Below are 25565 nucleotides of genomic sequence, written 5' to 3' on the forward strand. Positions count from 1 at the left end.
CACATTGAGAGACACTCCCCCTAGTTGCATCTAAATATCCATTCCCTGGGGTTTAATCTACGAGTCATAAAAGAATGCATAATTATTGATTCCTGATAAGGACCTTACAGAGTCACAATTAACAATTTGCAATAAATCAACATAATATAATTTATCCATTAAACAACCTCACTCATAGTACTCAATAATAACATGTCACAACTAAGCATAGGAATAAGGTAAAAACCAATGCTAAAATCATAACAATATAACTTTAAATAGGAGATTACTCTTATACCTAGACTATTACTTACCAAAACTTATGGTTGATAAGAAACAAGAAAGGTGAAGAACCTTAAAAGTATGGCACGAAATCAATACCTTCTCTCTTCCTAATGATCAACTTAGGTATGATGTAACACAACAAATCTAATAACATGTTGCACATAATTCCAAAAAAATGATTAAGGTAATAAGGGACACATCTAAAAAAGCAGATAAATAACAATAAAAATATAGGAGAAGGAACAACATGCATAAAGTATCTATTCAAACTAACAGTTCTACTAATAATGTATAGTTCATGTAGAGACTATAATATACACACCCCATAGCTTGCACAAGCTTCAAACATGATATTCTAATCATCATGTGGCACCACCATAATTTTCTAAAATAACTTATACAAGACATCATAAATAAATTAAGTTACTAGAATTCAGCTTTCCTAAATATAAGAAATATATTTAGCTTTAAAATCTTGGTTTGCTAGGAAACTTCAAACTCATGTGTTGGTTTTGTCTCTTACTCCTCATGGTAGGTGTTTTGTATTTCTTTAGTGTATTATTTTTATTTCAAAAATGCTGAAATTCTATTCTAGGTGCATGCTTGGAATAAAAAATTTAATTCCTAAGATAAATGTTTTTTTTTGGGGTCTTCTTACGAAACAAAGTTCTAACTAGTGATAATCTTTCTAAAAGAAGTTTTATTTTTCCTAAATGTTATTTCCTTAGTTGTTAAGAAGCTTAATAAACTATCCATCTTCCTTTTCAATTCTCTTATTCTTCTGATGTTTGGGAGTCCATTCTCCAAAGATTGCAAGACAATTGGGTGTTTCTTGATTTAGTATTGGAATTATTTGAACAATGGTAATGTCCAATCACTAGCAAGGATTATATTCAAATTTGGAAAATTTTAGCCCCTCATGCTATTTGGAATATTTGGAAACAGAGAAATGAAGAATTTTTGGGGACAAGAAGACCCAACCTTATATCATCCAGAGAAGATTTTCAAAAATGCTAACAAAAATCTTATGGCTAATAGAAAAGTTTTTATGGATGATAATGGAGATGATCTGAACAAATTGAATTTTGCTAGATTTAAAAAAGCCTTGAAAAAGGGAAGAGAAAACTTCTTTTTGACTGCTCCCTCTATTGGATGGATCAAGGCTAAGTTTGATGAGGTGACAAAAGGAATTCTAGGAAAAGCTATATGTGGGGGCATTCTAAGAAATGATAAGAGGTGGTTTTATTGTGTCTATTTCTATGCTACTTGGCTTAAAATCTATCGATGTGGCACACACAATGACTACATTATAGTTGATTACTTTAGCCAAAGAAAAAGGATGCAATAATGTTTGGTTAGTCTAGGACTCACTAAAAAAATTAAATTGATTTTTCTTATATTAAAGGTACTTATATGGCTTCAGTAACTATCAAACATATCATTAAAAAAATTAAATTGATTTTCCTTAGTTTTCATAAGTTCAAAATATTGCATGAATATAGTGAAACAAATAAAGCAACATATCTTCTTGCTAATTTTGGTACTAAATGCAATCATAATACAAAATGGGATGGTACTTTGGAGATGAGCAACAAATTAATTGATATAATCTTATTTCTTAATCTAGGATCTAATGTGAAATATGAAATAAATTATAATCAATTAGAAGACCTTGTGAAAGAATGCACTAGGAAATGAAAGAGTAATCTTGTTGCTTAAGTTACCTACCATATATTGTGAAATCAACATTATTAAAAAGATAAATTAACCCTAAATTTAACCATTCAGATTTAACCTAAATTTAACCATTCAAATTTCCGATCATTTACCAAGTTCATCTCAGGCGACATAAAATAAAAAGATATTAAAAATTAAGTGAACACTCTGAGATTATACCATACAATACTGTATAATATTAAAATTGTTTCTACTTCCAATATAAGAAATCTTAAATTTTAGATGTAGCACATATTAGTAGCCATGAAAATTAAGCACATTTTTTCAAGGCATTGCCCTCTCCATCATCGGAGGGACAGGTTTCTTGCCTATGATATTAAAAACACATCTAAAACTCTACTTTGCATATTTCTGGTCCTCATGCTTGGCTTCAACTGGAGGGACATATTCCTTACCATCAACTTTGACTCTCTTCAACCACCACAGACTAATATCATGCCTGCTAGTGTCTCTGACGAACGCTTTAGCAGAGGGAATAAAATTCCAAGGTGTTTTGTGCTCGGCTACCTCATAACAGAAGAGGTACTTCATGCGCTTATAAAGGGTCTGGCTAGTTTGGCTGTATAAATCTTCCATCACCTTGAAATAGCGGATATAAGAGCAGGAAACGGGATCTTCAGCACCGACATATATGTTGGGTATCCAACCACTAATCCCAATGCAATCATCATACAAGCGACGCAATTTCTGATCATTTATCATGGTAAAATGCAACAAATCAGGATCACCTAAACGAAGGGAGCGCCAAAAATCACTAAGAGCTGCTAAAGCTGTTCCGACCACCTCAAAGAATTTCAACTCGGGCAGTCTTGATGAAAAAAAGGAGGGATTGAATAGATACGCTTCTTTCGCTCTTCTTTATCCAATTTTCTTGCAGCGGCCATCGCAATGGCGGCTCCCAGTGAATGGCCTGCAATCCAGATGTTGTGAGGTCCATGCTTGTTAATACTTCTTTGCAAGTATTTTAAGCCCATATCACCTCTTTTAATTGATTTGTGGCGTGCATTGATTGCTTTCCAAATGGGGCTAACGTCCTTTCTAGAATATAAAAGGGAGTTGTACCTCTGAAGGCAACAACTTCTGAGGGGGGCTTTCCTTCAGCTTCGCCTCTTATGCCATTTGAAGCGGGGCTTCCTACCCATTTGAAAACGGCTCCAAATATTGTCTTATCATTTATGGTTTCTTCTACCTTGAATTTAAGCGTGTCGCACCAATCCTTCACTATTCCTTCCCCTTTCTTGCCCTTTTCGAGTTGGTATACAACATTCACAAGACAAGCAGCAATGCGCCTTAGGGCGTTGGAGTCTCCCCTGCCATTTACCCATTACGCACACCAATCATTTTTCTAATTCTAACTTCAATCATATCAATATCAAAATAACAAACTATTACATATTATTTAGAGCGTTTCTGCAAGGAGTAGACGTTAAGGAAACACACAAGGAGCATTTTAAAATTCTCAAGTTCCAAACAACAAAGAACTTCATCAAAGAACAAGGAAACATATGCAGGAAAGGGTCCATTTCGCTGTCCATTTCTATTCTTGTTTGGTTCAGTCAGAATTTGATTGGAGAATTCACAGACCCAAAAATTTATGTTTTCTAAAATAAATAAAATTGAAATAGGAATATGTATTCCAATTCGACTTATTTAGGTGGAATAACAAATGCTCATTTTTTGGCCAAAATTAAAATATGTATTCTTATTCACAATTCTGATTTGGTGCACCCAAACAGAAAGTTCAAAATTTTAAGAAGTTACATATGCCTATTCAGCTCACAACTCATTCCAGTCCAATTTGTGAGGTCACAAATTTCATTGAGTAGATGCAAAAGATAGATGAGCATATATAAGTTAGTAATTATATTTTTGTTGAGGAATCTTCATCTGTAAAGTCGTACTTGTTATATGATAGGGGAGTCCAGATTTTTAGAATTATTGAATCTCACCAAATAGCTTATAGAATAAATAATAACAAAGGCATGGAGTCTTTTCAAAATAAACAAGGTTTAGTAGGACATGATGTGAGAATCCACCATAGCAGAATATAACCAGCCAATTTCATCTAAATGAGGGTTTGCAGGTATGGAAAGAAGAGAAAGGTAGGGCGTTAAAACATGGCAGATGATAGTATTTGTTACTTTCATATACAACATATTCAATTCTGAGGTAGATCGTGGTATTTGTCACTTCTAGGCAGAGCATATTTAATTCTGAGGCAGATCATACTCCTTCTCACTTCTACATAGAACATATATAATTCTGAGATCGTAGTCTTTGTCACTTGTAAGTAGTTGGAAGTAAAGTATAATATCTAAGTAGGAAGAGCTGGACGACAAGGAAGTAAAGTAGAGTGGAAGGCACTTGAGATAAATTTACATTCTATGTGGACTATTGGCACTCCGCTATTTTACTCTAGCTGCTAGATCTTTAAGGAAACTCAACCAATTTTAATTAATATATTTTATTTAAATGTTCTTATAATGTTCAAAAGATTCTTTATATCATAATAAGAGGGCAAAAATTAAATAAATTGAAATTTAATATTTATGACTAAATAATGAATTATCATGTTGGCATAGATGGATATAAATGAACAATTGATGTTTTAATCAAAATTATCTTCTTAGATGTCACTTAATGTTATCTATTTTAATGTACACTTGATGATGTTTCACATGCCACATTTTTGCAAGCACATTACCTAGTGAACAAGAGAGGGGAGAAGCATAACTTAGACATGAGAGAAGGATATTTAAGACACATCGATACTACATGTTATCCTAGTGTTGGGTTTCTATGACTCAAAAGAGTCCTCCAAGGGGTAAGGTATCTTAGTACTAAAACTAAAAAAGTTGATTAAATGTTATTTTCTAACAGATTGACGTTAAATATATTAATCAACAAGTCATTATACCATAATTTTTTAGTCTTAAAAAAACATCTAACATGTCAAATCCACAATATGAAAAGAAAGAGATGAAATAAATATAAGTTTTTACTTCTTGATATTCACTACTTTTAATGAATTAAGTGTAACTGATTTTATACACTTATTGTTTGTGCTATGAATTATTTCTTGTAGATCAATACATTTGGAAAAGTTTATTCACCCTGAAAATTAATGTTGGATTATGAAATATAATAAAATAAAAATGATGATTTTTTTAAGTTTTTATTATATAAGTAGGGAAAGTGCTATAAGCCCATCACATAATCAATTCAAATAAAAATCATAAAAAAAAAAAACCTAGACTAAGATTTAGCTAGAAGCATAAAAAACTCTTAAAACGCTCAGAAAAGTCCCTTAACAATTGAAAACAAAATGTCATATTCCATATGGGGAATACAAGTCTTGGGGATATTAATAGAATAGAAAAATAAATTTAGTACTAAGCCTAAATAAAAAAACTATAATGAGGAACCAAGTCATAAGAGTTTTTAACAAAATAGGAGACATAAAAAGCATGGCATAAGATCAAAAGAAAATTAGGTTGGAAAGAATATCTATTGGTGTAAATAAGTATTTACTTATTACACTTACTTTAGTTTACTTTGGTCAATGCATTATTTTATTATTTCTTAGGTGAGACACTTATGAGTTTACATACTCATGTGAGTTTTCATGTTGACAACACAGTTATTAGCACTCTTATTTTAGCACATGGTGTCTACAACATAATTTTACGTGCTACGCCCATGTTAAGCTTATCCTCTCATCATCCCACTAACTTTTATGCTCAATGGAGGATAATCCACTCTTAGTGGATATGCACTTAGTTGTGAGACTTATCACTGTGCTGGCTCCTAGTCAATTTAGAGGCCTTTATATTCAAGCACTCCTAGTGTACTGGTACATGACATTACATCAATTCATTTTGATATTGTTATTATGATCATACTTTGTTGGTCTATTTTGTGCATTTTCCCTAAGACAAATTCTTACATGGTATCAAAGCTATACCAAATTCTTACATAGTATCAAAGTTGAGGGAATTTCTCTTCACATAGCCATTGGAGACCATTCTTGCTTCACCTCTCTGAGGACACCTCAACTCAGATCTAGAGTATTGTAGTCATTGGGAGCATCTAGAGCCAAAATGGACCTTGCCATTGCATCTGAAATGTCGATTCAATGAAAATTGACTATAAATTCACCTACCCTAGGCCATAGTCAAATTTGAGCGAATTTTTTTTGCAAACTAGCACTTGAAGGCCTGATTTGAAAATATAGTATTATCTATTAGATTTGCAATTAATTTTAATTCAGATCAGTATTTTATTTTTTCTCTACAAATTTTCAATGTACAGGGCCTATTGAGAATTTTTTTTTTGCAAGAACCAGGTGGTGAAACCCCAACCCTCATAGGGAATATTCCCTATTATTTTAGAATATTCCAGTATTGTTGGCCAAATGACAACATTCTAGCATTTGCTTCACATTCTGGCCACAAATTATGGCCTACAACTGGACGCGCTTCACAAATCCAGCAAGCCACACTACCTTGGTGGCCACTTCATTTCCAACCTTGGGTGGCTTTGTTATTTCAAACTTGTGGGCTATTATTTTTAAATGAGCCAAAATCAACACCCTCAATGAATGTGGGATATATCCCATGATTTCACTGGCTGTTTAGAATAACTCCTTCTAGCCCACGTAAATCCAACACTACCCATTGGCAGTAAAAAGGTTTCCTGGGCACGGTGACATTCCTTGGCACTAGTTGAAGACTCCCCTATCTCCTTTTTTGGCTGTCCCTATTTAAACTTTGATGTTGACATTTCAACTGCCCTTCTCGCCAAACTTTAGTTTCCTAGCTAGTCCTCCTACTGAGTTCTCTTTCTGCTCTGTCAGTGATGGAATCTTGTCACATGGATTCCTGCCTTCACATGGACACCCTAATCAGACACATACGCAACTGATAGAGCCACTTCAGGACTGATTTTCTTCATCAACAACCACATGTCAGACCCAAAGTCCACGTGGCACCTCCAATCAGCAATAGCCAAGCATCCTCGTAGGACAGTATGATGTCCACATAAGCGTACACATGTAGCCATGTCAGCAATCATACCTGTCACATTAGCCAAGTGAACTTTTTTTGCTGAAATTGACATTTTATGAGCCTAAATTTGATGGTCGTCTGACTGTCATTTCCATGCCAAATAATACTACTATGACAGATGTTTGATCATCAAATTTAACCAAGCATTTTGCTACCTAGACCCCTCTTCTGATTTAGTTTTGATTTGACAGTCCAACTTTGAGAGGCTATAACTCAGTAATCCAAACTCCAAATTAGGTGCAATATTTTTTGATTTTGGAGAGAGTTTCTTGAACTTTTTAGTGTTGTTCTTTTCTATTTTTGGTGCATGGATTTGTCATAAATTGTGTTTTTTGGTGACTGTGCCTATCCAATCTTGCATTTTGCAACTTGAAACACTCTATACAGGGTCATCTAGACACATTTTTAGGTTTCATTTTTGTTAAAGTACTTAATTTTTCATCTACTTTCCAGATCTGCAATCAGATTATAGGGTTGTGTGGATAGAAATATCACTTTTAGACTTAGGGCCTTTTCTACATTGTATTTCTTTGATTACTTTTCAAAATTGTTGTACATTGGAGCTATGGTGCTTAGTGCCAAATTTGAACCTCAAAAGGCAATTGTAAACAACAAAATTAGAAGTCCATTTTGTACATTTTGACAAGTGGCCTATTGTACATGCACTACCTATTAAGTGCCAAATCATACATTGTGGGGGGGGGGGGGGTGCGCATTGATTATTTTTTGCATTTTGGGGGGTTCATTGATTGATCTCATGGAGTCTTGTCACGCATGTTAGTTTGGTGTTAGACCAAAGTTGACAACAAGGAACTATCACAAATGGAGTGCTTTGATACTTGATCATCAAAGAGAACATCAGGAAGTGTTTCCTTATCTCTATTCAAAGATATTGCCTCCTAATCCTAATTGGGTATATCTTTATAAACTTCTTTTCTTTCTATATAAAAGTATGAGTAAGGAATGTTTTTCTCCTCTTAGAATGGCAAGTTTTCCTCATGATGTTTGGATGGCTCTTTGGGAAGCATATGGAGATCCATGAGTTCCTCCATTTCTAGAGGACATTATATCTCTTGTCACTCCAATTATGGTACCTTCAACTCAAGATGAGATCACACCTCCTAATGCTCCTATTGCTACTACTAATCTAGTTCCAACCATAGACGATTCTAATTTAGTGTAGCAAGACACACCATGTCTTCCTACTTGAGCTTCATCCCAAATGCATTCCTTCCAGACATTGCAAGGTTGTTCATGGAGTCTCACATTGAAGATGTGGAAGACATCATCGATGCAATTCATCTTCTCTTTTTTTAGGATAATACTTCATGCATTATGAAAATTAATAGTGACACGAGTGATAGTGATTCAACAGATTCAGATATGTCAAATTCTACTGATAGTTACATTATGAGGTCATAGTATTAGCACATTTCACATGCATTCATTGCCATAATGATAGGTCGATGTAGTCTAGCACAACATGGTACACCTAGTCTTCTAGCTCCAGCATTAGTGGATGACTTCATGATAGATATTTCAGGTTTGTTTGTGGAGTCACAAAGAGAAGATTTGGGAGGCATCATTGATGATATCAATCTTCTCTTTGATGAAGAAGATCCTTCTTCAATTGTTGTGAGGGCCCACTTTGACCCTCTTGTCCATTCTCTACATGATCAGCCTTTTGAGGTTGATATGATTGTGGATCCTTATGTACAGTAGTTGCAGGAAGTCTCTTTATCATTAGAGGAGATAGTTAGTTCTTTGGGATATGTTCTATATCCATCCTTGCTAGATCCAACCATGTTCTTTTTAGCAGTATTGGAAGGGGCAACAGAAACTATCGACACAGGGATAGTTGAGTAGGTTTTAGAGACTCCATTCATCTTCAAGATTCTTTATACACATTGGGGAATCATCTCATTTGTACCTATGACATTGTTTCTTTCAAAGAGGAGGAACATTATTCATTAGTCATGGATTGACTTCTATACTGGAGCCACTATCACTGCTCGACACTCTACATTTGTGGGGGGCGACTACCTTGTCTCCTTTCTTCCTCTTCTCTCTTGTGGGGGGGACCTTTTCCTCTTTCAAGATTGTCTTCTTCTCATACTTCTCTTTTTCATATACTTGATGTATGTTGAAATGTGGGGTTCTTGATTACTCCATCCATCCATGCATCTTGTTTTTTCATCTCTCTATTTTTTTTTTTTTTTTGGGGGGGGGGGTGGGGGGTTTTTCCCATAAAGTTTTCCCTCTTTCTCCACTTTATGAGAGATTTCATTGCATTTTGTATATGGGTACCTAACATGGCCTAGTAGCCAGGAGCCATCATGCTTTTTCATCCTAGCTTTCATAAGCTTAAGTGCATTCCCCCAAGTTGCAGTTAAGGGGGGGGGGGGGGGTGTTTGTGTAAATTAGTGTTTACTTATTACACTTACTTAAGTTTACTTAGGTCAATGCATTATTTTATTATTTCTTAGGTGAGAGACTTAGGATTTTGCGTACTCATATGAGTTGCCATGTTGACAACACTAGAGTAAGCAACTCTAATTCAACACATGGCATCTACAAAACTGGAGTTTGCATAATTAATTGAGTTTTCATGTTGACAACATAGTTATTAGCACTCTTATTTTAGCACATGGTGTCTACAACATAATTTTATGTGCTACACCCATGTTAAGCTTATCCTCTCATCATTACACTAAATTTTGTGCTCAATGGAGGATAATCCACTCTTAGTGGACATGTGCTTAGTTGTGAGACTTATCACTATGTTGACTCCTAGCCAATTTAGAGGCCTTTATATTTGGGCACTCCTAGTGTACTAGTACATGACATTACATCAATTCATTTTGATATTGTTATTCTGATCATACTCTGTTGGTCTATTCTATGCTTGTGCTTGAGTTCTTTGATATTGAGTGAATTTTCCCTAAGACAATTTTTTACATGGTATCAGAGCTATATAGAATTCTTACAATATCTAGAATGAAAAAACTAGTTCTTGGGAAAAGATTTATGTCCCCAGTTTTTGGCACAATCTACGTAATCTCCTACTAAGAACCATATTTTAAGATCATTACTCTCATATTCTCCTATCTCTTTGTCTCCTTTACCAATCTTATTTTAGAGATTTCTCTTTATCTTCCTCTTTCCTAACACTAATACCATAGCTTCCATATGAATGATTACACCCATGATGATAGAGAGGGTAATCATAGAATTCCATATCCTAGCTCTGAGTTTCTTGGGCCTCATCTTTATATCCTCTCGCCTTACTTGCATATATGCAACTTAGGTCTTTGAGGTTAGGCCCTATATTATTATATCATGACCATGACTAAGCGTTGGAATGCTCTCTCTTGGTTTTCCCATGTTTGATAGTTGTTTCCACAAAACCCTATTTCTTGTTCTAAAAAAACCCACCCCTTTCAAAAATAAATCTTTGAAAACACCATTACCTCATCTGTAATAATTGGTTTAGTTTCCTTGAATACTAAAATCCTACTCTTTTGGATCATGGATTAAAATCATTGGCAATAGGAGTATCTTCATCATTTGGTGGAATATCATCATTTTTTTCTATTTTTAAATGATTTTTCCCTTATTTTTCTACACTAAAAAAAATCAAGTTTTGAAAAAAAGGCTTCTATATTTTTGTCCCTACTTATTATTATTAAATTATCTATTTTTAATCATAACCTAGATCTTTCAATTATATAGTGATATTCCTACACATAGAGGGTTTAACATCCATCTTCTTTCATTAATTTGATGCTTCTTTAGATGGTTGGACAATTAACTCTTTTAAATTTACATTTAATAGGAAAACTTTAAGGGCTTCTCCATTAACTAGGATTCTGACATATTTACCATTATTCCTCCCTAAGAAACAAAGCCTCTCTTAGGGGTGATGTTGAAGTTTAATCAACTCAATTTTAACTATTCTTGCAAATTTGGTAGGTCTACTACAATGAGAAGAAAAGTCAAATACATGCTTGTTAAGGTCACATATTACATGTTATTGTACAAGAGTAGAGACGGCTTTGGAATGTTAGGAAACAATGAGTGAAATGAGAAGACATGCATATTCATGTTTACTTTATGTCTAATATGATTGAGGATTAGAAATTAATATCCATACACGATCATCAATATATCTTCTAGACTAAAGTGTAACATAATATTGAAATTGACAATATCATATGGCAAGATAAGAATAACATGACCATATCAAATTTGAATTCTAGATGGAGATTCTCTCTTATCAAAAAATATGGTAAATAATTTTGAGTTACCTAAAATCCTCTTGAACAGTTTCAACTCTTCAAATTTCAGCCCCATCAACTTAGTAATCATTTATGGGGTGATAGTAAAATTGATGCTCGCTATTGTGACATACCTTTTCCTCCAACAATTGTAATAGTTAATGGAAATGGTATGTTATTATCCCTTAATGGATTAAAAGAATCCAAACCACCACTCTTGAATAGCTCTAAAAGATTCTTATTTTTCATTAATTGACCATAGTTTCTCAACTCTATATTTTCTATTCCCTACCAATAATTTCCTAATTTTGATTAGGAATAGCTTCTAAACCCTCAAGAATATGTAGAACATAAACTAATTCAAATTATTATATTATAGATTTTATTAGAATGGGCATTAAACTTCATGATAATAAATTTGAAATCTATATAGGAGAGTTAGATTTTAATGCTACTAAAAATCATCCTCTTGCATGTGAAAAGATTTATACATAAATCGACTAGTTTTGGACCATTTATTTAAATATTGGTGACCTTTAAAAGAATCTCAATATGACATGTGAGATTTATGACAATTTTTTTTAAGAAAAAAAATTACCGTTCATACCTACTAGGTTGTCTCCTCTTGTGTCAATAAAAGAAAACATCATCTCAATGATAAAATTAACACAAGAAATCCACATCATCAGTCAATTTTAAATTTTATTATATTACAATACCCAATGGGAGTTATAGAGATTGCATGCTTAGTTTTTTTCACTTGAATTATTTCATTGAAAAATAATTTTACTTAGTTTTCCATTCTATATTATTTTTTACCTATTTCAATTAGTTACTAATTCAAAATAATAGGGTCATCCCTCTATCAAGGTTTAGTTTCTCACCTTTACAATTTCTATATGGACTAGTCCCCACTAGTTGGAGCATAAACCTTAATCCCTTGGACCCCCTTTAATCATGGATCTTAGTAAACCTATGGCTATCCACAAAGTCATTTAACCCACTCTAGCTTCCCCCACCCCCCTCTCATTCCACTAGGGTTAACCCTCTATGTAAAGATAAAATTATCACCCTAGGTATAGAAATAGTTGTTGAGTCTAAAGATTAAAAGCCTTTGTGATTCACCAAATCACCTTGATCCCATGAAAATTTTATGACACAAACTAATGATCCTACTTCTAAAGACCACTCCCTATACTAAGAACAAAAGTTACCCAAATGAACTAGAAGTCAACATTATTGTTCCCTTATGCAACTTTAAAAGGCCCATTTTTAAGGAGGACCTATCCATGTATTCTCTTATCACTAAAAAACTGGAAAATTGTAGTATTATATCTATGTGGGAAAATATTATAGACAAATGATTGATTTCCTTGCATCTAGACAATACAAGAAACACATTTATCCGATTAGAGGCTAAGGTCAAATCTAGAAATTGGTCCAATATAAAAATAGATGCTATTTTTGGGGAAGTATTCGAGGAGCTAGTTGAAAAGTTAGATAAATAAGGTATCATGGAGGATCACATCCATGAGCTAAAATATTTCATCCACACCTATGAGGAAAAATAAGAAACAACAGCTTGGTACTAAAGAATGCCAAATGCAATCAAAATTAGATAATCAAGAAATTGGTTAAGATTTTTGATGAAATAATTCAAGCATGTTCATTAATGAAGGTTTTGGTATCAATTTGACATCCTTTCTAGCATTTTTAATGTTGAGTTAAGGATATTGCATCTAGACACGTGATTACTTTCCAATTTCAAGAGCATATTCATAGATTTTCAAAGCTTTATGTTAGATCTATCAATACTACTTGCTAACATTCTATCTCTAGGTCAATTTGAGCTAAATTCCAAAATTGGGGTTTGAAAGAGGCAAACCCCTCCCCCCAACACCCCCCCCCCCCCCCCCCCCCACCCCCCCAAAAAAGAAATCCTTTATTTTTTAGGTTTCAAATCTTAGATTATCAGATAGGTTATAGATTAAGATACACTTAGCTTTCTTTGGAACTGTGGAATCAAGATTTGAATCAAATACATTTCTTCTTGGCTGAAAAGAACACCCTTGAATTTAGGGTTGTTGAGGTCACTCTTGGAGAGGGAGGTTAGCCGTGTCATTTTGTTGACTTATTTCTGGGTTTTGTAAATCTTGTATTTTTTGGTCTGCAGAATGGGTTCAACCCTTTCAAAGCTCATTTTTAAGTTTTTATTTTTTAAGGTGTCTCATTTTTCCCTTTTCCATTTCATTGTAGTTCATCATCTTATCATATCTTTATACTTCAGTCCTACATTGCATATCTACTTTCTTAAACCCTCTTAAGGTGGAGGTGAGAGGGAAATGAATCCAAGCTCTTCATTCCTTTTTCATTGCCTTATGCATTGATCATTCCTTTTGTATCAATTGATTCCAATCAAATAGGTGGATCTTGGTCTTCCCCACTCTAAATTTGTTAGGGTTGTTAATTCTAGTTCATCTCTACATAGTAAGAATGTGTGAAATTTTGGAAGGAAAGTTATTTGTTTGAAGATGTTAGGAAAATTGTTGAAGATGACCACTAAAATGTTGAAAATGCATCACACATGAAGGATGCACACATCTTTAGCATACTAGAGAATAATGTTATCATGCGTGAAAAAATTCTCACAGTGACTATGGAGAATAAAGAGATTGCAATTGAGAACCTATGGCTAAAAGATAAAAAAGAGAAAATAAAGAGTGAACCAGAAAGATAGAATGATTCAAATTAGAAGTTGAAGTTGTGCAGTGAGAGTCTAGAAAATTTGGACGAGAAATTAAAGAACCAAAGAAAAGCTTGCAACATAAATGGTCGTTGATACAAATGCTAGAAGCAGACATGATTGGTGAATCATCTAAACTCAAATACAAGAAGCATAAAAATAGTCCAAAGGAAACTACAAGGACATCTATTAAAAGATCTTAAAAACTCACTTTATTTATGTGGAAAGTTTGGTCATACTGTAAATTTGTGTAAAGAAAAAGCTATTAAAATTTCAAATTGTTTTCAAGGTCATTGATACAATTGTCTTAAGTATGGACATGTTAATTATGAGTGTAGATTTAAGCTTAAAAACCATAATAGTAAATATCATGGTTACTATTGGAAATGCAATAAGTATGGAAATAAAGCTAATGAATGTAGATCTAAGACTTCTACATCACCATTTCTACTAGTGAGCACTGATAAAATAAAATAATTATTAAATCCCACATGCTTTGTGTGGGAAAAAATTAGGACATGTAAATTAATGTTACAAGTTGAGAGTTCATCGAGTTACTTTTGGGTATTATCAGCCAGGGCTATGTTTTTAATGCAGTAAGGTTAGACATGTTGCAAAAGAAAAGTTAGACATATTGGAAAAGACTATAGTTTCATAAACTAAACTCTTCACTGATCATAAAAAGGAAAGATGAAGAATCATGTATGTCTTCATGATATCAGAAACAAAATGAAAAAGATTTTAGAAATATTCAAGACTACCTAGGTTACTGAGAGGGGAGGGGTGAATCAGTAACCTCAAAACTTTTAACAATTTTAGCACTTAATAACGTAATCCAATTATCATAGATCTAATCTACTACATGCATGAGAAATTGAAACCATGAAACACTTTGAATACAATATTTGGTGACCCAAAAACCTTCCAATTAGAAAGTGAAATTTGGGTGGGGATGATACCCACAAAACTTCAATACTACAGCATAAAGTTGGCCTGCTAAGGCTTACAATGATCACTTTTGATGATCTGCCTTGTTAGCAGCAATTAGGACTACTAGGTCCACTTTGTTAAAGGTTTTACAAACATACAATGAAGTATGCACTCGGTAAAGAGATTTAAGAAAAGACTGTTAAGTCTACCCTGTTAAAGGATTTGAAGTTGATTAACCTATTAGGATGAAATAGTATATCTCTTACAACTAAATTGCTAATTAAGATTGCTGAAGTACTGATCACCTTTGTGTGATAGATGTAACTTGACTACTCCTGATTTGACCTTGCAATACACTTTAATCTACTACTAATTCACCATCGCATCCTTTTCATTTCATTCACATTCACTCTTCTCAAAATTTACTGTCATTTCACACTTGGATATTATAAAATACATTACATATATATCAATCCAATTCACATAATTACAAGGTCAGCCAATACACAAGTTAACACCAATATCGTTGAGTTGGCCCAAATATAAAAACTCAGGTTCTAAAATTGACTTGGTGAATTTCTAATACTCGATGTCCATTGTCATTAATTGGCATCATAATGCAGTTGCTAGAAGTAGAGGCTCGGTCCATACTAATCACTTCAATGTAGTTTCAAACTTAGTGTACATTGGTGACTCGGTAGATATAGTGTAACTTGGTGAAAACTGCATTCCACATTTACCATGCCTGCACTTGATAAACACTAATCATCTCCTTGCTCAGTTAAAACTAAGTTCACTTCACAAGAACTGATGACTCGATAGACACAATGAAGCTTGGTAACCACTAAACTACTCAGTAAGAACTGAACTACTCGGTTTGATCTACTGGACTTCACACTGCCTATATTCACTTAGTAATCACTGGAATGCTTGCTAGAAACTGTGAAACTTGGTAACCACTGAATTACATGGAAAACACTGAAGACTAATCAAAGAGCTTGATAATCATACAAAATCTGAATAAGTGTTTTCACTAATAACAAAGATGACTTAATGCCAACAATCTCCCCCTTTGACATTAGTGACAAAAAAATTTATCAGCCAAAACTTATATACAGTGTAGTGTGATACTAACTTGGTATGGTAATTTTTTTGATTTTTAAAAATTTGTCTTTGTAACTCTGTTGTATATACATTTTTCATATATCTCCTCCATACAATGTACATATCATATCAGGCATAATAACATACTGAGTGTATATACAAATATCTTTACTCAAATATATACAAGCCTCTCTCCCCCTTTTTGACAATAATGCCAAATATTTATACACAACATACTTATATAGAGACACCAAAATTTGAGAGAAACTCAGAATGTACCTTAAGAATAAGAGTTCAGGTCATGTTCCAATTTTCTTGTAAAATTTTGTAGGTTTGAAGTGCAACTTGGACTTCTGTAGAGAGCTCAATAATATGATCTACAAATGAAAAGTTATTGTCATGGATCAATGTTTTAGAATAAGCAATGTGCTTTTGCATTGTATCCATGATAGGAAGGATCATGTTCTGGATGTCTATGAGTGTAGACTAGATCCTTGATTCCTCTCTCAATAACTCTACCTGCATATCTAATAAGAATCTAATCTTCATGTGGTGTGCAAATCTTGAACTAGGGTCAAGTTGCAACTTCTGTGCACTAGCCTTCAGATCCTCATCAATGTGTTCAAAATTGAAAAAAGTTCTACCTACTGAATATCTATTTGTTGAGCAATGTGTTCAAGCACTTTGTTGTCAAACTTCTTCTTTGCTTTCTCCATTAGCTTATCCTGATCACTGGAATCCTTATTGAATTTGCTAACTACCTCTTCTAATTGCAACAAAATGTGTTGAGAAGAATCAACATCAACACCTATAGCCTCTATTAAAATATTTTTAGCACTTTCAATGATTCTAATTTCTCTATCTCTCTCTTCTCTTAGTTTCTTCTACTTGGCTTTCTATTCAAGAAGTTGACCAACCGATCTCATCTATTCTATAGTAGCATTATCAAAATCCAACTTGGGAATCTCAATATGCTTATCTAGATCTATATCTCCCTCTATATCCTTTCCAATAATAAGAAGTTTTAGTTGTGTCTTTGGTTCAACTTCTGACATTAATGCTTTAGATTTTGGAACAGAAACAATAGTAGAAATAGTAGGGCTAGCAGTGAAAACTTGTATAGTGCCTACTAAAGGAATACTTACTAGAATACTTAAAGAATCCAAAACTGATGTACTTTCTAAAATTCCCAAAATTGAAGTATTTACAGGTGGAATATTGACAGAAGTATGCACAATTTTAGAACTTATTGCTAAAGAAGTCAAAATTGTGGAACATTCTGTATCCATTGTAGAAACTGGCTCAGTAACTGAAGGATTTTGCAACTTAGTAGATGAAATGGTAGATACTTCTATCTATGATGTGCTAAGTTGAGAGGTAGTATGGAGTGATTGGACATTTGATGTGTCAATGGTTGTCACAATCAAAGCTGCTAAAGTTGTCTTCATGCTTGATGATGTTGTTGTTTTTGCTGGAGAGTGAGGAAGGGAGGCTATGAAAGCCTCTACTATCTTAACTGGATCACTCTCTTTTTCTTCTTGCCTAGATTCCTCTTCAGCTTCATCCTCTTTTTCTTCTTCATCATCCTTCATCAATTCCTGATAATCTTCAGCATCAATGGTGACACAAGGAGGATTGTCTTCATTTTCTTCATCCTTGTCACTGTCATCATCATCTTTGACCTCAATAAGATTTTCACTTGGTTTATGCAGGTGATAAATATTCTTCCACATATTTTTTGCATCCTTGACTACATGCTCTATATCTTTTACCAAAATTAAACAAGTATGAAATACAATAGTCATCTTGTCCTCATTTTTCTTCATAGCATCTTTTACCTCTGCATTGGTAATGCTTGATAACAAACTCCTTAGAGTTTTTTCATATATGTCTTTTGCTATTTGCATGGTTGATTCCCATATTGGCTTTAGTCTTTCTAATAGATCATTAGAGATTTGAGGTGCTCTCTAGCCAGGAGAATACTTCCATTTTCCCATCTGGGTTAGTACCAACTCCTCACTCTACATCTTTTCAGCCTCTAACCTGGTTTCATACTTTAATGCCTTGAAATTGGTTATACTAGCACCTTCTTCCATTTGTTTCAATCTTTCATAGAAGGTGAGAGGGAGCTTACTAAAAACAACTTCACTGCCACATTTCTTCTTGGATCTTCTTGAGAATACTGTAGTGGAGGGCTTGGGTGGCTTGGTGATAATCACCTTGCCTTTCTTCCTTGTAGGCTCTTCTTCCTTTTTAGATTCCTCTTCATTCTCAGATTCCTCGACATCTTCACCTTTTCCCTTGGTAAGCATAAGAGGGGCACTTGCTATTTTCAATTTTGCTATCCTCGTCTTTCCTTTGTTCACTACCTATGGAAGCTTGATCTCCAATTCAATTCTAGCTTTAGCTTCATCATAGATTCCAAAGAGAGGTTCCTTTGGATCTATAGGCTCATTTACCAGGGCTTTCATTATTTTTTTTTCCTCATCAATATTAACCTCATATGGAAGAGGTTTTACCCACACTATTCTAGGCCTTACTGCCTGAATGTATACTCTGTCACTATCAACCATAAAACAAACATCATCCTTATAGTATTCAACCAAATTTTGTGGTATCTTGAACCTATTGTTCATCTTTTCCTTGAAGGATTCAAAATAATTCTCCATGATGGTATCAAAATTTTCACCCATTTCAGCTATAAACTCATTTATTTGATACAAGACTAGTGTGTCTTTTCTCCATACAACTGTGCCTTTAGAGGGGAAAAACTTTTGAACATAGAAGAACAAACATGTCAACAATGAACCAAATTTGTATGGGTTATTCTTTGAGGTTCTTATGCTTTCCATATTCTTATTTAGCCATTTCAACATTAGATCTACTAGGTCATATGACATATTCTTCTTTACAACCTTATAAGCTAGGTCAACTACTTCACATGACACACTATTAAGTCAACTTGAGCTGTAAATCTTATGTGCTATCACATGAATGCCAAACTTTAGTTCTAAATCAGATACACTACTACTTTTCATTCCTCTAGCATCCCACTTGGCTAGGGTTTACTTCTATAACTCATCCCAACCTAGGGTTTTAGTGACCTTAGCCTTGGTAAGCATAGGAAGACTAGTAATATGATGAATCATTTTCTTTGTTATTAAAACTAGCTGCTCTAACCACAATTGACCATTATGAACCTGACTTAAGATATACCTAATCCATTTGATCTGAATGTTTTGTGGTAGCTAAGGAACTTGGGTTAAACTTTTTTCTTCCAAGTGTTTGTGCTAAGGTTTAAGAGTTCCATCCACACAGAGTTCACTTAGGGCATTATCCATTTCTAAAGTTCATATCTCTTGAACTGCACATTTGAAATGAGTTGAAATGTCATTTATGAGAAGTACCCTAGGTGGTATCTACAACTGAGCTCCATTTGAATCAAGGGATTTGGCAATCGCTGGCACTAGTTTGAAATCTAGGGCTTTCCATTCAATGCCTGACACCAACACTTTAGATCCTTTCTTCACCTTTCTGCTATTGCTAGATGCCACGATCACTTAGTAAACTAAGAAAGTTCATCAAAAAACTTTAGTTGCTAATTCTTCTCAAGATCACTGGGATGCTCAAATTACTTTGATTGCAATATACTAAATTCACTGTGAAATTGAAGTTGAATTCATGCCTTTTGATGAAAAACTTCCCATTAATGCTTGGTACGATGAGACCCATAATGACACAGTGTGTGATGGCTTGTCATCCACTATCTATATAGATCACATGGTAAAAGCTTGTAACTCGGCAACCAAACATAACCTTGTTACTCCTAACTTCGCTCGGTAGAGTCCATGACCGGACCTTACTCGGTGATTAGTGATACTGATTTTTTGTGATCCCCTTGTATCTGGTATACTAATTTGGATCTTTTCTTTCTCTCCAATCCTAGAACTATTTAAGATGTGACCATTATAATGTAGTTTCGGTTCTTCCTTAAGAACTTAATTGGAAATGGTAATCACCCACTTCTTGAGTGACTTGACTACCATCACTTGAACTAGCTTGCTGGGTAGATTTAGGAATCCATTGATGTCTCATCTACTTCCTGTTGTTATCAACTTTTGCTTTCTTTTCATCTTCAACTCTACCTATATTCATGCAATTCTTAGCTATATGACCAAGTTCAGTACATGTGTAACATCTTATGGTAGTATCCTTTCTTCTAATGTGATGTCTAGTACAATTCATGTCAATGTGTCCATATTCTCCACAATAATGATATCTACACCAAGTATTGTAGTCCCAACCAAATATTGCCTTCACAAATTGTTCAGCTAGATTGAATGTCTTAGATCTACATTCAGATGCCTTGTGACCTTGTTTCTTGCATTTGTGATAGCTGCCTTCAAACTTTGGTTTCTCTTTGCATTCATTAACTTTATGACCATGTTGGCTGCAATTTTACCATTTTCCATTGAATTTTGCCTTTCCATTACTCCAACATTATTTGATGTATGACCTAACTTACCATATTAATTGCAAGTAGGTCTTTGATTCCTTTGAGTACCTTGTGTAGAGGATTCACCTTCTTCTGTGTATCCAAGTCTCGCTTTACCCTTTTTTTTATAAAGATTCTACTCATGTTTTTGATTCAATTGATCCATGTCTACTTGGGATTTCATTATTCTTTCACTGAGTTTCTTTTTAGAATTTAGATCAACTTTCAACCTTTCATTGATTTTCTTTTTAGTGTTTAAGTCATTCCTTAACCATTCATTTTTAGATCTCAAACTCATGATTTCTTCATTTGCATTGGAGAGCTGACTGATAAGACTTTCTTGCTAAAGGGATTGATTTTGAATTTCATTTTTCCTTACCTACAAAGTCTTCTTTTTCCTTATTTCTCTATTGTGAGATTTCACACAATCTTATTGACTAAATTTCTTGTTCTCTTTTCAATTTTCTTACCTCTTCTTGCAGGGAGCCATTCTTTTCCAAGTGTTCTTTGATTGCATCATTTGCTTCATCTAAACTACTTGAGGGGAAAAAAATCTTCAATGTTCTCTTCAACATATTGGTGGTCATTCATCTAATTTTCAAGTTCCTTCCTTCTTTCTAAAGATTGAGAAAAATGTTCTTTTTCTTTCTTGAGTTGAAGCTATGACCATCTCCAGAGCTAGCTTTTCATTGTCAATAGCTTTATCAAGTCTAAATATCTCTATTGTCCTTAATCTTTGCTCAAGCTTTCAAACTTTATCCCGAGAACCACAATGCTCTGATACCAATTGTTGGAAATATTCAAGACTAGCTAGGTTACTGAGAGGGGAGGGGTGAATCAATAACCTCAAAACTTTTAAAAATTTAAATGCTTAATAACATAATCCAATTATCATAGATCTAATCTACTGCATGCATGAGAAACTAAAACCATAAAATACTTTGAATACAATATTTGGTGACCCAGAAACCTTCCAATTAGAAAGTAAAACTAGGGTGGGGATGATACCCACAAAACTTTAGAACTGTAGCATAAAGTTGGCCTATTAAGGCTTACAATGACCACTTCTGATGATCTATCCTATTAGGAGCAATTAAGACTACTAAGTCCACCTTGTTAGAGGTTTTACAAACATACAGTGAAGTATGGACTCGGTAAAGAGATTTAAGAAAAGACTGTTAAGTCTACTATGTTAAAGGATTTGAAGTTGATTCACTTGTTAGGATGAAACAATATATCTCTTACAACTGAATTTTTGATTAAGATCCTTGAAGTACTGATCACCTTTGTGTGACAGATGTAACTTGACTACTCTTGATTTGACCTTGGAATACACTTTAATCTATTGCTGATTCACCTTCGCATGATTTTCATTTCATTCACATTCACTCTTCTCAAAATTTACTTTCATTTCACACTTGGATGTGATACAATACATTACATATATATCAAACCAATTCACATAATTACAAGGTTGGCCAATACACAAGTTACCATCAATATTGTTGAGTTGGCCCTAATATAGAAACTCAAGTTCTGAAACTGACTTGGTGAATTTTTGATACTCAACATCCACTGTCATTACTTAGCATCATCATGCACTCGGTAGAAGTAGAGACTCAGTCCATACTAATCATTTCAACATAGATTTGAACTCGGTGTACATTGGTGACTCAGTAGATACAATGTATTGTGATATGAATATCAGGATTTAACTGTGTGATTTTGAGTCAAACTCGATGACCCATGTTTCATGAGTAGTGATTCAACATGAATCCATCTCTCATGAGAATAAATGGAACACTTAGCACTCATTGGATCTAGGTGAAAATTGCATTTCATGTTTACTAGAATCAGTAAACAATAATCATCTCATCACTCAGTTAACACTAACTTTGCTTCACAAGAACTAATGATTCGGTAAACACCATAAAGCTTGTTAACCACTAAACTACTCGATAAGCATTGAACTGCTTGATCTAAACTATTGGACTTCACATTGCCTATTTTTACTTCATTACCACTGGAATGCTTGGTAGAAACTGTGAAACTTGGTAACCACTGAATTACATGCCAAACATTGAAGACTGATTGAAGAGCCTGGTAATCATACAAAATATGAATAAGTGTTGTAACTACTAACAAATATGACTTAATGCCAACAAAAGATATTGAAAATCAACTTTCATCTAGTGGAGTAAACTCATTATCAATGTAAGAAAAACACTTTCTTAGGAGGAGCATGCATGAAAAAATCCTATCTATCTCCAAACTTGATTAAGGAAGGTTGAAATGATAAGATACAATATGAAGCTATGTTATCTTAAAATTTGAAAAGTTTGACTAGTCATATGTTGAGAAATTATGGAGTTCTTAAAGTCATGATCATTTATAATCAATCATATCAATTGAATAAACAAGCAACTGGAAAGTATTCATTAACCAGTGAAAAGAAACTATTCTTACCATTAGTGAAGGTATTTTTGGAACTATTAAAAGTGGTAACATCTATGTTTCAATGATAAATAGTTGTAGAGTGATTCATTTCACTCCTTTACTTTCATTTGTTTACTCAAGAGCTACAATAAGAATTATCAAACAATTGGGAAAGAAAGGTATTAATATGTGAGAAAGATAATTGTGACTGTGATTATCGTGAGCCCTAATAGGTCATTCATGAGCTACAATTTTTGGTTTAACATTGAATTCCATTGCTATATGAAGAAATGGAAAAGAATTTTGAGATGATGGCTTTGATTAGCAACAAGGAGGAATCAAGGAAAGGATATAAACCTTAGCTAGACAAAAAAATTTAGTAGAAATGCTTGGATCATTTGCCAAACTACCATCATGCATTTTGCAACTGGATGATATTCAATCATTTATTCACTAAAATCTTGAGGAGATAGGAGAAGAAAATATTAGAAGTGATTATACAAAAATGTTCTTGAATGGTGTAATGAAGGATAAGCATGATCATTCATAGGCAAAAGGTTTAACCTACGTTATAGACATTCCTGCATAATCTTATCTTGAATGGATAAGGATTGCACTGAGTTGAGCGTATGACCAGTATGTTGAAATATATAATGCAGTAGGTTTTCCCTTGGAGCCAAATGAACACCTACCACCTTGATGGCATCAGAAACCTTGAATACACAGTAGGTGAGTTTGAATTTGAAATGAGAAGGAAATGTTTCTAGTAGGAGACAAAAGGAATGAATCTAATTTCATTCAATCAGTTGGAGCAGAGAGTTGGGAGAGTTGTAGAAGAGTAGAGCAGAGAAGTAGAAGAGCATAGAGCAAAGAAGGAAATTGATCAATAGATCAAGTCAGAAGTTCAGAAGATAGAAGTTTTTAACGTGTTATATCTTTTATCATTCCATAAGTTATTATTGATTCAACCTATGAAGCAGTGATTGTTCCATACATAGCTGAATGCAGCCATTAGAATTGTAAGTTTTAAGTTTTAAGTTTTATCAATTTGAAGATTTTAGGGTTTTTCTAGTTGAAGCCAAATGCTCCCAGATTTTTTTAATAGTTTATCTTATTTGAATAGAATGAAAGAAAGCAAGTAGGCAAGCATATCTTTTTTATTCTTCTTCTATTCGTCATTGTATAGTTTTTACATTTTGAGAAGTTCATAGTTGAAAGATTCAACCTTTAGTTCTCTATGTTTTAATGATAGTTTGGTATATTTCTCACTTGATCTAGTCTTTGACCAAGTTTTGTATCTGCAATTGTTACCGAGCTCACTCAAACTACTACATTTAACATCATTTTTTGACCAAAAATTTTGACCATCAACTAAATAAATTTAGGGTGGTCGAAATGTAAAGGAAAAAATTTTATTTTTTACATATAAGACTCGTGTTGGTTGAAATTTTGACCAACACAGGGCTTATACATCTGCAAAGTTCAAAAAACATTTGCTGAATTACATTTTTTATGCCCAGTTTCATTTGACTTTTTTGGAGCATTTTTGCATGGTTATCTCTACATTTTTGCATGGTTTTCTCTGAGCCCAGTTTCGTTTCAAGTTTTCTCCACCCACTTGATTAATGATGCCTATTAGCCTAGGGAATAATATGAAAGGGGGCCCTGCATTTGCATCAATATAGGGGGGGCGGAATAGTAGTTCAAAATTCTCGATATTGTCTTTCTTTCATTCTTCTTGATGTGCTCGACTTCAAAAGCTATTCCATTCATGACCTCCAATCACACCTGCACCTCCAGTGGTTGAGGAGAGGGATTTCTCTTCGAGCATATTTCCATAGGTACATGTGTATTTTTGTTGTAGGTTTTAATGATAATATTAAAGATGGAAGTGAATACTATTACTATCATTATTATTTTTTATGCCAAAGTTTAGCCATTGTTGTGTAATATAAATGGGAGAGTCTCTGCTCAAGTGTTTTTTCTCAGTGATGTTTTGATGATAAGTGTTAAAAAGAGTCTAGTTGCAAAAAGAATGTAATGTACTTGTTGTTTCATTTTATTGAAAGTGTGTAGATGCAAATTTATCATTTGGAATGTTGGTCTATTGTAACAACTATTATACTTTTTGTTATAGTAATGAAAGAAAAGAAAGGAAATGTATATGCAAAAGCCGTAGTTGTAAAAGCTTAGAAGAAATAATAATGACAATTTTTTTGTTTTATAAATATAGTTGTGTTGGTATCATATTTTTCTTGTATTTTTGTTTTAATAATACATAATTATATTGCATCATTTAGACAACTGTTTCATATTCAGAAAAAGAACAGAAAGAAAAAAAATTGAGTGTGTTTCTCTCTTCAACTCTAGAACATTCAACTTAAACATCAACACATAAAGATAATAATTTGAAATCTAGTGTGTTTAGTGCTTGGAGTTGTACCCTCAATACCTAGGCCATGTGGGCTATAAAACATGATATTCATGTGATTCTATGTTAGATGATGATGATG

General features: G+C 33.7%; 1 pseudogene; it reads right to left on the reverse strand.

Annotated features, from left to right (window-relative positions):
* Positions 1 to 2337: 2337 nt before the first annotated feature.
* LOC149555258 (GDSL esterase/lipase At4g10955-like) lies at positions 2338 to 7119 on the reverse strand (annotated as a pseudogene).
* Between the last annotated feature and the right edge of the window lie 18446 nt (positions 7120 to 25565).

Source organism: Cupressus sempervirens, chromosome 5 (assembly GCF_028749045.1).
Source record: "Cupressus sempervirens isolate cs-2001-9-10 chromosome 5, ASM2874904v1, whole genome shotgun sequence".
Taxonomy (NCBI): Eukaryota; Viridiplantae; Streptophyta; class Pinopsida; order Cupressales; family Cupressaceae; genus Cupressus; species Cupressus sempervirens.